This window comes from Arachis duranensis, chromosome 5, assembly GCF_000817695.3.
Source record: "Arachis duranensis cultivar V14167 chromosome 5, aradu.V14167.gnm2.J7QH, whole genome shotgun sequence".
Classification (NCBI taxonomy): Eukaryota; Viridiplantae; Streptophyta; class Magnoliopsida; order Fabales; family Fabaceae; genus Arachis; species Arachis duranensis.
The window spans coordinates 9,770,212-9,784,509 of NC_029776.3; positions in this window are offsets into that span (position 1 = coordinate 9,770,212).

Below are 14,298 nucleotides of genomic sequence, written 5' to 3' on the forward strand. Positions count from 1 at the left end.
AGGCATCAATAATCATCATCACATATATGACCACATCATATCTCTCAATCATTCAACAACATCAACCATTCAATGCCTATCTTAGGGCCTCTAGCCTAAGTATTTCCTACCACATTACATATTAGATACGGGAAACCGAAACCATACATTACATATTAGATACGGGAAATCGAAACAATACCTTAGCCGATTTCCCAAGCTCAACCGAACACTTCCAAACCACTTATCCACAAGCTCTCAAGGCCTCAACACCTCCAAGAACAGATTTTTTTCACCACCAAGCCCTTTCCAAGCTTTTCAAAATCACCAATCAAGCTCCAATATCCATACACACACAACCTAAGCCACAACCATCATACCCATACACAACATCTCAAAACTCAAACATCATAAAATCACAAATCACACTAGGGTTGAGAATCTTACCATACCCAAGGTCCAAGGAGACAAGATTAACCTTCTCCTTCAAGAGAGTTGGGTCCTATAACATCAAAGAGCCCAAAATCTCAACATTTTTGCTCATAAAACTCGAAAACAAGGCTGGAATTTCGAAGAGCAAAACGTGACTTACCTCAAGATTAATTGCATGGGTTTTGTAGAGCTCTTCACGGTGAACGCGTGGCCTCAAACGGAGCGGCAATCGGAGCTCTAGATCAAAAGTTATGGTGGTTTGAAGATCAACCAAGGGAGAGAACTTGAGAGAGTGTTCTTCCTCCCTTTCTCTCAAATTTCAGCTTGTGTGTGTAACAAATGAGGAGAGAGAGTGCTGAAAACTAGGGTTTTGGTTAAGTTATGTTGGGCCAAGGGCCCACTTTGGGTCCAATTGGCCCGGTTTGGCCCGTTTGGTCCAATCTTGGTCCGAATTCTATAAAATTGGTACCAAAATTCTCGTCTCAATCTCCTCTATCACATTTAGCCATAAAAATCACATTTTAGGCTTTCCAGAATAAATTCTCATTTATGGGTTAATTAGCCATTAATTAACCGGGTTTTACAAACTAAGGCATTCAGTTCATTGATGAGCAATGGAGGTTCATCCTCCCAAGTCTCATTACCAAATAACTTGGCATTCAGCTTCATGATTGTTCCAAGATACCAAGTAACTTGCTCTTCAACAAGAGCTTCGTCCTTATTAGAGGAAGAATTTGCATCAGAGCTCATGAATGGAAACAGTAAGTTCAGTGGAATCTCTATGGTCTCTGTATGAGCCTCAGATTCCTTTGGTTCCTCAATATGGAACTCCTTATTGGTCAGTAGACGTCCAGTAAGGTCTTCCTCACTGGAAATCACTGTCTCTTCCTCCTCTATAGGTTCGGCCACTTTGGTATATTGATGGCCTTGCACTCTCTCTTTGGATTCTCTTCTGTATTGCTTGGGAGAGTACTAGGAGGGAGTTCAGTAACTCTTTTACTCGGCTGACCCACTTGTGCCCCAAATTTCTAATAGGGGACCTTGTTTCAGTCATGAAACTATGAGTGGTCTTAGATAGATCAGAGACTATGAAAGTCCATGAAACTTGCAATTCTGCTGCATCAGAGAAACTAATTAAGGCTTAAGCTCAAAGTTGTTTGCTCCAATTGCAGGAATTGAGATGCTTCTTCCATAGAAGTTGGAAGTTGGTGCAGTAAAGTCACCAAGCATCTTTCTTGCATCTCTAGCATTATTGTTGGGTTCGGCTGTCATATCTGCTTCTTTTTCAAAATTTTCTGTTAGGTCTTCTCCAGAGTGTTGTACTTTAGCTTCTCTTAGCTTCCTCTTCAGAGGCCTTTTAGGTTCAGGATCAGCTTCAACAAGAATGTCTTCATCCCTGTTCCAGCTCAGATGAAAAAGAAGAGAACAAAAAAGAAGAGGAATCTTCTATGTCACAGTATAGAGATTTCTTTATGTATCAGAGAAAAAGAAGAATAGAATGAAGAAGGAAGAAGAAATTCGAACACAGAGAGAGAGAGAGGGTTCAAATTATGAGTAGAAGAGAAGTGTTAGTAAATAAATAAAATAAACAGAAAGAGATGAGAGAGAGTATTCGAATATTAATTAAAAGAAAAGAAAGATATTTTTATTTTTATTTTAATTATTGGTTAGTATTCGAAAATATTAAAAAAATGAAATAAAATTAGAATTTAAAATAGTCAGTTAATTAAAAAGAATTTTGAAAAAGTGGCTAGTTGTTTTCAAAAAATGAGAAGTGAAAAAGTAGTTAGGTGGTTTTGAAAAAGATAAGAAATAGTAAAATTTTTAAAATTAAAACAAACAAGTCAAGTAGTTAATTGAAAATGATTTGAAAATAAATTTTGAAAAGATAAGAAGTTAGAAAAATATTTTGAAATTAAAATTTTGAAAAAGATATGATTGAAATTTATTTTGAAAAAGATTTGAAAAAAATTAAAAAGATTTGATTTTTAAAATTAAAGTTGATGACTTGACTAACAAGAAACTAAAAGATATGATTCTAGAATTTAAAGATTGCAGAAAAGCTCTGCATACAAGCCCTAATGACTTGTATGGTTTACAAGTTTATTAACAAATAAAACCCCAAAACGCGCTCCAAGGGTTATGTTGTATACACGCGCTATATAGGGATCCCGCGTATATCTAACTACCAAATTTAAAAGATTTGTTTCCTTCTTCGTTTTTGTTATTTGCAGATTTGCTCGTTCTTCTTCTCGCGAAGCTTCCCCTGGTTTCTTCGATCGTTCTTTTCCTCTCCTTTCTCACTCGTTTCTTCTTCGTCATTTACGTTAATTCCTCTCTCTGTAACTCCAGCTTCGTATTCTATTTGATTTTTTGTTTTCTGAAATCAAAGTTTGAACTCGTTTTGAAAATAATGGATGATTCAACCTCAGATTGTCAGCTGAATCCAGGCGAAGTGGACTATGAATTTGAATCTAACGAAGTTCCTGAGGTTTGATTTACATAGGATTACTATGAATTTTGCTGCAGTAATTTGTATAGCATTGTGTAGGTGAATAATTCGTGAACATTGACTGTCAAAATAATGCATGAAGATAAATCTGTGGATTGAATGTAATGTATTAGTTTTGATTAATTTTCTGGAATTTATAGCAGACGATCAGGTGTAGATCAGAACTTTTTTGGGTGTATTTTTTAGGGAAGTGTGGGTGTATTTACAGTTTACTGATTTTTCTGTTATTTTAACTGAGTTGTTGTGGTTCGGGTGTATTATATCAGACACGATTGGGTGTGTTTCTAGTTTTTGACATGGTGTATTCTGCAGCCTGTGTATTTACAGTTTATGACTTTTATTGTCATTTTAGTTGAGTTGTTGCGGTTCGGGTGTATTATATTAGACATGATTGGGTGTATTTTTAGTTTTTGACATGGTATATTTTGCAGGCTCTCTCTGTTGTTGATGACCAGTTTGTTCCCAAGGTTGGAATGACCTTTACTACCCTTGAAGATGCTGGAAAAGTTTACAGGAACTACGCCAAGACTGCAGGGTTTTCTACAAGAGTTCAGAGCACAAATAGGAGGGGAAACGAGATTAAGAACTAATTGATTACATGTAGCAGAGAGGAAAAATGGAAATCTAAAATATCTCAAACAGCACATGGAACTAAGCATGTCCATTCGTCGTACAATAGAGAATAACGAGGAGGCTGGTATTAGACTAAGCAAAACTTACCGATCATTTGTTGCGGCTGCCGGGGGTCATCGCGAGTTAAATTTTATTGAAAAGGATGTGAGGAATTACATTACGAGAGAAGTGCGAGAAGCGTGGGTGTGCTTAAAGACTCATTTGATAGGAATTGAAATGATTTTCTACTGAATTTTGGTCTTGTGGACAACAAGTGGCTTTCAAGTAATGTTTGTTTAAAATCTGCAGCAGAGGTGTAAATTTAATTTTTTCGGGTGTATTTATAGTCTATGTTTGGGTGTATTCTGCAGATCTCTATGAAGACCGTCATATATGGGTTCCAATCTATCTGGATCACCACTTCTGGACAGGGATGAGAAGCACACAAAGGAGCGAGAGCATGCATTCTTTTGGGTGTAAAAGCAGTGTTCTTTTGGGTGTATTTCTGAATTTTCTTGTATTTCACATTTTACATATATATATACATATATATACTTCAGAATCTTGTTTTTATGTTATAAAATACTTTTTTTTACAATGGTTTAAGGGTTTTACGTATTAGGGTTTAGGGTTTTAGGGTTTACGGTTTAGGTTTTAGGGTTTACGGGTTAGGGGTTAGGGTTTAGGTTTTAAGTGTTTAGGGTTCAGGATTTTAGGGATAAAGCATCAGGGAGATAGATTTTTGGGTGTATATTCAACTTTCTTTGGGTGTAAAAAATGGCAGGTTATGTGTGTATATTTGGTTTGATGTTTTCCTTCATATTATAGTACCTGTAATTCATACATTTTGAATACAGTAGAGAGAGTTTAATTATTGAAAGAAATTTTACAATAAACTGGATTATAATTGGAAAATTTTTACAGCATGTGTTCAATTTGTTACAGGACTATATAACATTTACATTAATCAGTGTCAATATCCTTAGAATCTATCTGACAATTTGGTGATGCACCCTTAGCGGCGGGATGTGCATCAAGCCACCGAATCCCAAATCCCTCACAATTATTTTCTTCTCCTCACTCATGTTTCTGAATTTATCACTTAAGAGATGTGTTGCACACTTAAGGTTTTTGGTTTGCTGTAAACAAAAATAAAATTATAGTCAGATATATTTCTATTATATAAAACTGATTTCATGTAAGACATATATTTGTTCTTACATTTCTTTCAGGTTGGTTTCTCGCTGCCATTTTCTCTGAAATGAAAAATACACCCAAAGATATTAGTAAGATACACCCATATATATGAGTTAGATACACCCATTGATAACAGTAAGATACACCCATAGATATGATTCAGATACACCCATATATATCAGTCAGATACACCCATAGATATGATTTAGATACACTATATATATCAGTCAGGTATCACTCAAACATGCATCAATATCAAGCAACATTACAAGGTCAAGCAATATACACGCATGGACAAGCAAATATAAGCAAGTGCTAACTATTACAGTATATCAGTTCAGAAATATACACCCAACATTTTATGCCATATACACCCAACAAATTACTCCATATACACCCACCAAACTACGGAATATACCCCCAAAAATCAATTACCAGGAGAACTAGAACAACAAGAACAGTAACACCTACAAGAACGAAGAAGAACAGTATAACATAGAAGCAAGAATAACAGTAAAACCTAGAACATTATAAACTATAAAATGAGACGTAGAGAAAGAAGAACAGTAAAACATACAACAACGTAGAAGAACAGTAAAACCTAGTTCGAAATCTGGAAAATATACAAGAATGGTAATGTAACGTACCTTGAGTATTATAACTTTGTTTTCTCTAGAGATTCTTGATCGAGAGTTTTATGGTGTGTTGATGGAGTTTTCGAATGTTAGCGACGAGTTGTATATCTTGAGTTTCGAATGTTGCTCGAAAATGGAAGGGTTGCGCTTTTTCTGAATGGCTTTCAGAAGTGGAAGAAGTGGAAGAGTCGCATGAATGTTACGCTCCATTCAATATAATTAGTGCGCGTGTGGAATGTTTGTGGGCTGGGGGCTTGTAACACTTGTAAGGCCTTATTGCTTGTATGTGTAGCAGGCCCGTAAAAATTGAACCTTTTTTAACAAGAAACTAACAAACTTGAAATTTTTGAATCAAAACATTAAATGTTAGCAATAATTTCGAAAATTATGAAATAAAATTAAGAAAAAGATTTTGAAAAATAATTTTAAAAAATAATTCGAAAAAAACATAAAAGAAAAATGAAAAAGATTTGATTTTGAAAAAGATTTGAAAAGATAGAATTTTTAAATTGAAATTTTGACTTGACTAACAAGAAACAACTAAATTTTAAAAATCTTTGACTAAGTCAACCCAAAATTTTGAAATTTATGAGCAAAATAAGAAAAAGATATTATTTTTTATTTTTTTTTTGGATTAATGAAGAAAGAGAAAAACAACAAAATGACACAAGACATAAAAATTTAAGATCAAAACAAATAATGCATGCAAGAACACTTTGAATGTAAAGATGAACACCAAGAATACTTTGAAGATCATGATGAACATCAAGAACGTATTTTTGAAAAATTTTTAAGAAAAGAAACACATGCAAGACACCAAATTTAAAAATTTTGAATGTTTAGACACTATGGATTCAAAAATGCATATGAAAAATTAACATAAAACACAAAACAAGAAAATCATAACAGTAAACAAAGAAAATTATCAAGAACAACTTGAAGATCAAGAAAGAACAAATGATGAATTTTCGAAAATCTAAGAAAGATTAAAGACATGCAAGACACCAAACTTAAAATTTGACACTAGACTCAAACAAGAAACACAAATTTTTTTTGGTTTTTATGATTTTATTAAATTTTTTGTATTTTTTGAAAATAAAAATAAAAAGCTTAAACATAAAATAAAATTACCCAATCTAAGCAACAAGATGAACCGTCAGTTGTCCAAACTCAAACAATCCCCAGCAACGGCGCCAAAAACTTGGTGCACGAAATTGTAATCACACTTTTGCAATTCCGCACAACTAACCAGCAAGTGCACTAGGTCGTCCAAGTAATACCTTACGTGAGTAAGGGTCGATCCCACGGAGATTGCCAGCTTGAAGCAAGCTATGGTCATCCTGTAAATCTTAGTCAGGCAGATTCAATTGGTTATGAGTTTTGATAATTAAAAGATAAATACAACTTAAAATAAAATTAAGATACTTATGTAATTCACTGGTGGGAATTTCATATAAGCGTTTGGAGATGCTTTGTTGCTTTTAAACCTCTACTTTCCTATTGTCTTCATCCAATCATGCATGCTCCCTTCCATGGCAAGCTGTATGTTGGTGGATCACCGTTGTCAATGGCTACCATCTGTCCTCTTAGTGAAAATGGTCCAGATACGGTTTACGCACGGCTAATCATCTGTTGGTTCTCACTTGTGTCAGAATAGGATCTCTCTATCCTTTTACACACTGTTACTGCGCCCAACATTCGCGAGTTTGAAGTTCGTCACAGTCATCCCGTCCCCGATCTTACTCGGAATACCACAGACAAGGTTTAGACTTTCTGAATCTCAGGAATGCTGCTAATTGGTTCTAGCTTATACCACGAAGGTTCTAATCTCACGGATTTGAATGCTCTGTTATCAAGAGAGGCGAGTCAAATTTGTGGATCAGAGACCTAAGAGATTATACTCCGGCTGTCGTCCAATAACTACGTTGAACATCATGTAGATCGCTTGTGGTTATCAGGCAAGCGGATCTTGGCTAAGCGAGTAACAAAGATAGTGGGTGATTGTCACGGGTCACCCCTTCATTCTAATTTAACTGAATTAAGTACAAGAGTATATCTTGGAGAAGAAGTAGGCATGAATTGAAAGAAAAACAATAGTACTTGCATTAATTCATGAAGAACAGCAGAGCTCCGCACCTTAATCTATGAGGTGTAGAAACTCCCCCGTTGAAAATACATAAGAAAGAAAGGTCTAGGCATGGCCGAATGGCCAGCCTCCCTCCAAGTGATCAAAAGATCAAAAGATAAAATACAATAGTCAAAAGTGCTATGTATACTAAACTAGTTACTAGGGATTACAGAAAATAAGTAACTAAGTGCAGATAGTGCAGAAATCTACTTCCGGAGCGCACTTGGTGTGTGCTTGGGCTGAGTTTTGAAGCTTTCACATGCATAGGCCATTCTTGGAGTTAACGCCAGCTTGGATGCTAGTTTGGGTGTTTAACTCCAGTTCTGGTGCCAGTTCTGGCGTTTAACGCCAGAAAAGTGTCTCTGGTGGGCATTTGGACGCCAGTTTGGGCCGTCAAATCTCGGATAAAGTATGAACTATTATATAGTGCTGGAAAGACCAAGATGTCTACTTTCTAACGCAATTAAGAGCGCACCAATTGGGCTTCTGTAGCTCCAGAAAATCCACTTCGAGTGCAAGAGGGTCAGAATCCAACAGCATCTGCAGTCCTTTCTCAGCCTCTGAATCAATCTTTTGCTCAGGTCCCTCAATTTCAGCCAGAAAATACCTGAAATTACAGAAAAACACACAAACTCATAGTAAAGTCCAGAAATGTGATTTTTGTATAAAAACTAATAAAAATATACTAAAAAGTAACTAAAACATACTAAAAACTACCTAAAAATAATGCCAAAAAACGTATAAATTATCCGCTTATTAAAATTCTTCTGAGGAAACAAAAAAGAAAAGAAATTTATGCCAACAATAAAATGGAGCACTATTCAAAAGCCTAGAGAGCACGGAAGACTTGGAGTTGGGGATATAGAAATGAAATATGCAGCCATGTTGTTTAAGTAGTGGTGGAGGTATTCGGATGAAAATAAACAACTGTGGAAGAGAGTAATTGGATCTTGTTATGATGTACAAGAAAATGCTGGTTGAAGAGCACAATGATAAAGGATCCAATGGTCCATAGAAGAAGATTGTGAACCCTGCAAATAAGAATGAGTTGTACAGAAAAATTTACAAGGAGGGACGGAGAAAATGTGTTGGAAATGGTAAAGAAACAAGGTTGTGGAAAGATATATGGGTTGGAAATGTATCACTACAAGATAAATTTCCAAGGCTATTTGCAGTTTCAAATAAGAAGAATAGCACTATATATGAGTGTGGGGTGTGGATCGGTTCATCATGGGTGTGGAGTCTCCAATGGCGAAGGAATTTTTTTGAGAGGGAGAGAGTACAAATAGAAGAATTAAATAACATTTTAGATAGTGTGTTCTTATGTGCAGGTAACAGGGATAATGCCTCATGGAGATTTAGCTCGGATGGAAGATACAATGTGAAATCATTCATCAATATAGCCGAAGGAAAAATATATGGGGAGCCAACTATGAAGCATGTCTTTGATGATATATGGAGAGGGTTGGTACCACCTAGAATTGAGATGCTCGTGTGATTTATGATAACAGATGGGCTGAATACAAAGGACAAACTAATAAGGAAGGGAATCATAAGCCAAGGTGAAGGGACTTGTGTTTTGTGTGAGAAGGCACAGGAGTCGGTAAACCACCTTTTTCTTCATTGCTCTTTTTGCTCAAAATTGTGGTATATGGCCTTGAATGTGGGTTGTGTGTGTTGGATAGAAGTAAATGATGTTAGAACTTGGTATGAGGGTTGGATCAATTGTGATGTGTGCAATATGTCAAAAAAATAGATTATGTTATTCTTTGCTATTTTGTGGACTGTTTGGAATTGTAGGAATAGTAAAATCTTTGAGAATAAAGTTGTTTTATGGAAAAGTGAGTAGAAAAAAGTAAAAACAATAGTAAACCAATAGTATGAGGTGAAAAAAGTGAGAAGTCATGTATATAGGAGAGAAGTGCAATTTGAAGAAGACAGAAAATGGATATGGTGGAACTGTATTTGGTATAAATCAGATAGAAATATATTTTGTGTTGGTGGATATTTACAGGAACCAAATGAAGAAATACACTGGTATAAGGGCAATTTAGTGAGTTATAAGTCAATGGGAGATGCATTACTGGTTAGACTACAAATGTCCTTGAAATTTGTTCTCGAAGAGCAGGTAGGAGTAAAAGAAGAAGATATAAAAATGATGGTTGCTAATAAATACATTGTAAAGTGGCTACATGAAAATATGGATACAAATTGGGAGTTGAGATTTTTAAGAAACAAGACAAGCAACGTAAAACATATATTCCAGAATACAAATGTGGAGTTCAAATGAGAAAGTGAATACAAGTCAAGAAAAGAGTGGGAATCAAGGACAATAATCAAGGATTATAGATGGATAAAGTGGGGGAAGTGTGTACATTGCCTTCTTATGCAGCACATGTGATGAAAGTACACAACAAAAAATCCAATTCAACGTATTACATTTGAGGAATGTTTTGATCCTGTATGTATTGTTTACTTGTTTATTAGTTTATGTTTATCGTCTAATCTGTTTTTGTGGTTGATTTTGGTCCTTGATGACAATGCCGAAGGGAATTAAATTTAATCACTTGACATTAGTACTCTGTACTCCCTAAAAAGGTCGAGTTGTTTACTACTGATCTAAAAAAAGTGATATAGATAAAAAAAAATCATTAATAGGATATATCTTTACAATTTTTGAATGTACTATTAACTGAAAGGTAACATTATAATCTACGATGGCATTATCAATAAGGCTCTGTATGTTTGTTGTCTTAATCAGTAATTGACAGAGACACAAAGACACAACAGTACATAGATATGAGCACACACAAATTTTTATCTTGTTTGGCAACATTATTGAAGGTTGTAGTAGGCTTAGAGAAGGGGGATTGTATGCCTTTCTTTTATGTTACTGAAATAACCCTTTAAAATAAACTTTTATTTCTGATTCTGTTTGAACTCAGCAGCGAAAAATTTATGAGACAATTTATTTTTATCTCATGAATATCAGAAAACAGAACAGAGCAAAGAAGAGAGAAGCTGACACCATCATGTATCCTAGTTCAATTGCCTTGTGCAATGCAACCTACATCTAGTCTCCATCACAACAGTGGTGAAATTTCCACTATAGTTAAAGTATTACATACACCAATTTCACAGGATTGACACAATCCTTTCACACTCAAGTTCTAACTTAACTTGACTTTGGCTATGCTAATACTCAAATCTTCACTCTTAGTGCTAACCAACTAAGAAAGGGATACCTCACAGGTACAAGATACAAGACACAACGCCAACCTAAAGAAATATGTAATAACTCTAGGTTTTTCACTCAAGTGTATCACTCAACCTTTTTCACTCTTTGGCTTTTACTTGAGATCTCTCATTATGCCTTTTCACTCAAGAAATTACAAAAAGATAAATATTAAAAAGTAAAATACAATCTGTAAAACATGAAGGAGATTAACTCTTCAACAGCCTCTTAGCTATGTGATAAACCATATTTGCATGTCTCTGATTTAGTTCTTCATTTTTGGCGGAATGCTTCTTTGAAAGAAAGCAATGTCCAAGTAGAGGAACTTCTTCAGGGAACTCTTCTCAGAACGCAACTCACTAAACTCTGGTTCTTTCTCCTTGGCTTCTGAATGAACACCAAACTTTCTTTATCTCCTTGCATGTTGCTAGGTTCTTTTTCCTAGGTCAACTTCTTGAGCTTTGTGCTTCACCAACCCATTTTCTCACTTTTTCCCAATAATCCTCAGAAAAGAAACTGTGTTCTGAACTTTTCTTGTTGACCGAAAACCATAGAAAAGCATAAAATAGATATACTCAATGGTAAATCCAGATCTTGGCCATTGAAAAACTACTTGGTCCCCAAGGCTTATTTGTGACCGTAGATACACAACAGAGTTGAACAGAAATCAACTTTTCTATGAATCCCATTTTCGAACTAGCAGAGAGTTGGGAAGAAGAGAAGAAAATTGAGATGCATGTAGAAGAAAATAAAATCACCTTTAACTTCTGACCTCTTCTTGATACGGATTGATGTGGGTGATTGGACTTCTACCATTTGCTTAACTTTTCTCTTTCTTGCTTCTTTGGTGAATAGTTTAGGGAAGAAGCTCTCTCTTTCTTCTGTGATTTTTTATCAAGAGGGAAAAAGTGTACGATTGATTTGGTGAAAGCAAGTGAGAGGGAATTGCTTGCTGAATTCAAGTCGGACTTGGATCGGGTCTTGATTTGTTTAGCCCGTCTGATTTCTTTTTTTGTTTTTCTTTGGGCTTCTATTTATGTTATAGCCCACCAGCCTTATTTATATTTTTCTTATTCACTTGGGCTGCTGCTTCATATATGTTTTGGCCTGCAACACTAAACCAACATAATTAAAACTAATTGGGTAATTAGCCCAATAGACCAATGTTTGTCACCATTAATTATATTAGTTAATTTCTTAACTCAACACATTATACATAAGAGTACATTGGTATGCACAAATTTATCCTCATCAATAACACCATTGTATCCACAACTACCACCATCTACAGCCACCATTACCATTTACTACCACCATTGCTACCACTATCAGATTTATCATCTTTATCATCATCTATAATTATCAAAAAATCATTGATAAATTTTTTAATAATCATCGTTTATCTCAAAAAAAGACAAAGAAAACAGAGGCAATAATCACAGTAACCATAACCAAAATAAAAAAAATCATAGGAGAATGAAAGAGATGAAGGAGACGGTGAGAGAAGGGGCAGAGGAAGGTGCTGCGATTTCTTGGGTCACGAGCGTTGGATGGCGACACTGACTTGTTACGTTGGGAGGGTTGGACGGTGCTGTGACTCTGTGTCGCGAGGGATAAACGGTGAGGGCAATAGATATGGACGAGTGGCGGCAGCGATGCAGATTTAAAAAAGGCGACGACAGAAGAGCGCGGAGGAGACACAAATTTAAGAACGCAACAAAGAAGAGTGCGACGATAGAAAGAGGACCGTTGGAGGAGGGAGGCATGGCGGCAGTGACGAAATCTATGACAGAGAAAAAAATCTTAGGAGAGGTAGAAGACTGACAGAAAAAAAGACATTAAAAATATGTATTTTGTGTGTATCTATATACGACCGCGTATCCAACTAAAATTTGTATCTCAACAAACTAACAATAAATATATACTACTATATCTATATAATTATTAATTACTGTCTATGTCTAAACAAACAAATACGACCTAATCGAACGTGAATATATAGCCTTGAGTCTTTGACTCAAATGGTTAAAAAAATATTTAATTGCAATGCCTTTTAAATTGTCTTAATTTAAATTCATATATACTAATTATACATTGTGATAGTCAAAATGTTACTCACTGGATTAAGTGTTATTTATTCTTAAAAAAAGAATTTTGTTTAATAGGAATAAAATTATTTGAATGATAAAAATCTTTCATTTGAAGTTAACCTAATTACTTATTTAAAAATTTAAACTCAATATCTATTGTCTAATGAATAAATCCTCTTTATCAATTCATCACCGAAAAAAAAATCTTCTTTATCAATTAATTTACCTGTTTGTTGAAAAGTTAAAGTCGTGTAAAGAAGATTAAAAGTTCAAAAACAATCGAAAGAAAATGTATAAATAAAAAATAAATTAAAAGAATAAATAGAATAATAATTTTATATGTATAAAAAAAACTAGTTCCTAGATTAATAATTAAGTATATCTATAATTTATTTTTAAGGGCAAAACACTAAAATAAACCAAGGGAAAGAAATTTTTACGTAAATTTGCCAAACCAAAATTTAGTTCATGAATCAACCAATGCATGTTTATATGTAGTTCGAATCAATTAGATTCGAACTCAATCTACACATAATTCGAATTATACACAAAACTCACACACACTAATTCGAATCAACTTGATTCGAATTACACACATAAAATAATTCGAATCAAGTTGATTCGAATTACACCCTGATTTATTAAAAAAATTAATGATTTATTAAAAAATTTATTAAAAAATAATAATTTAAAATTAAAAAAATATATATTTTATTTCATGCATTAAAAAAAATCTAACAAAATATTTAATTACGAGACTTTTTTTAAATATTAATGAGCTATCAATTCAAATTCCATACAATACTCTTTTGTCCATTTTTAATAGCTCATGAATATTTTTTAATAAATTTTTTTAAATTATATGGTGAGATATTACATGATTCGAATTACGCATGGGAAAGTTCAATCACTCTAATTCGAAGTATATGGTGAGCAATTCGAATTCTATACAATACTCTTCTGCCCATTCTTGATAGCTCATGAATACTTTTTAATAAATTTATTTTAATTATACCACAAAAAAATATTTTATTCTATGCAAAATAATTTAAAAAATGGCTTAAAAAAAAAATTGCTTAAAAGATGCTATGAGTACTGTGAAAATTTGTAATGTTCTAATGATTTAGGTAAATACATGCATGTACACAAATTTTAAATAAAATACTCTAGATAGTCAATAATAATTTAAAAATTAAAGAAAATATTTTATTCTATCCAAAGTAATTAAAAAATATATTTTATTCTATACAAAATAATTTAAAAAATGGCTTAAAAATGTTACGAGTACTATAAAAGTTTGTAATATTCTAGTGATTTAGGTAAATACATGATAAAAATATATTTTCTTTAATTTCTAAATTATTAATGTCCTAAGTCATTACAAATTTTTATAGTACTCCAAACATCTTTTAAGCCATTTTTTAAATTATTTTACATAGAATAAATTATTTTTTTGTGGTATAATTAAAATAAATTTA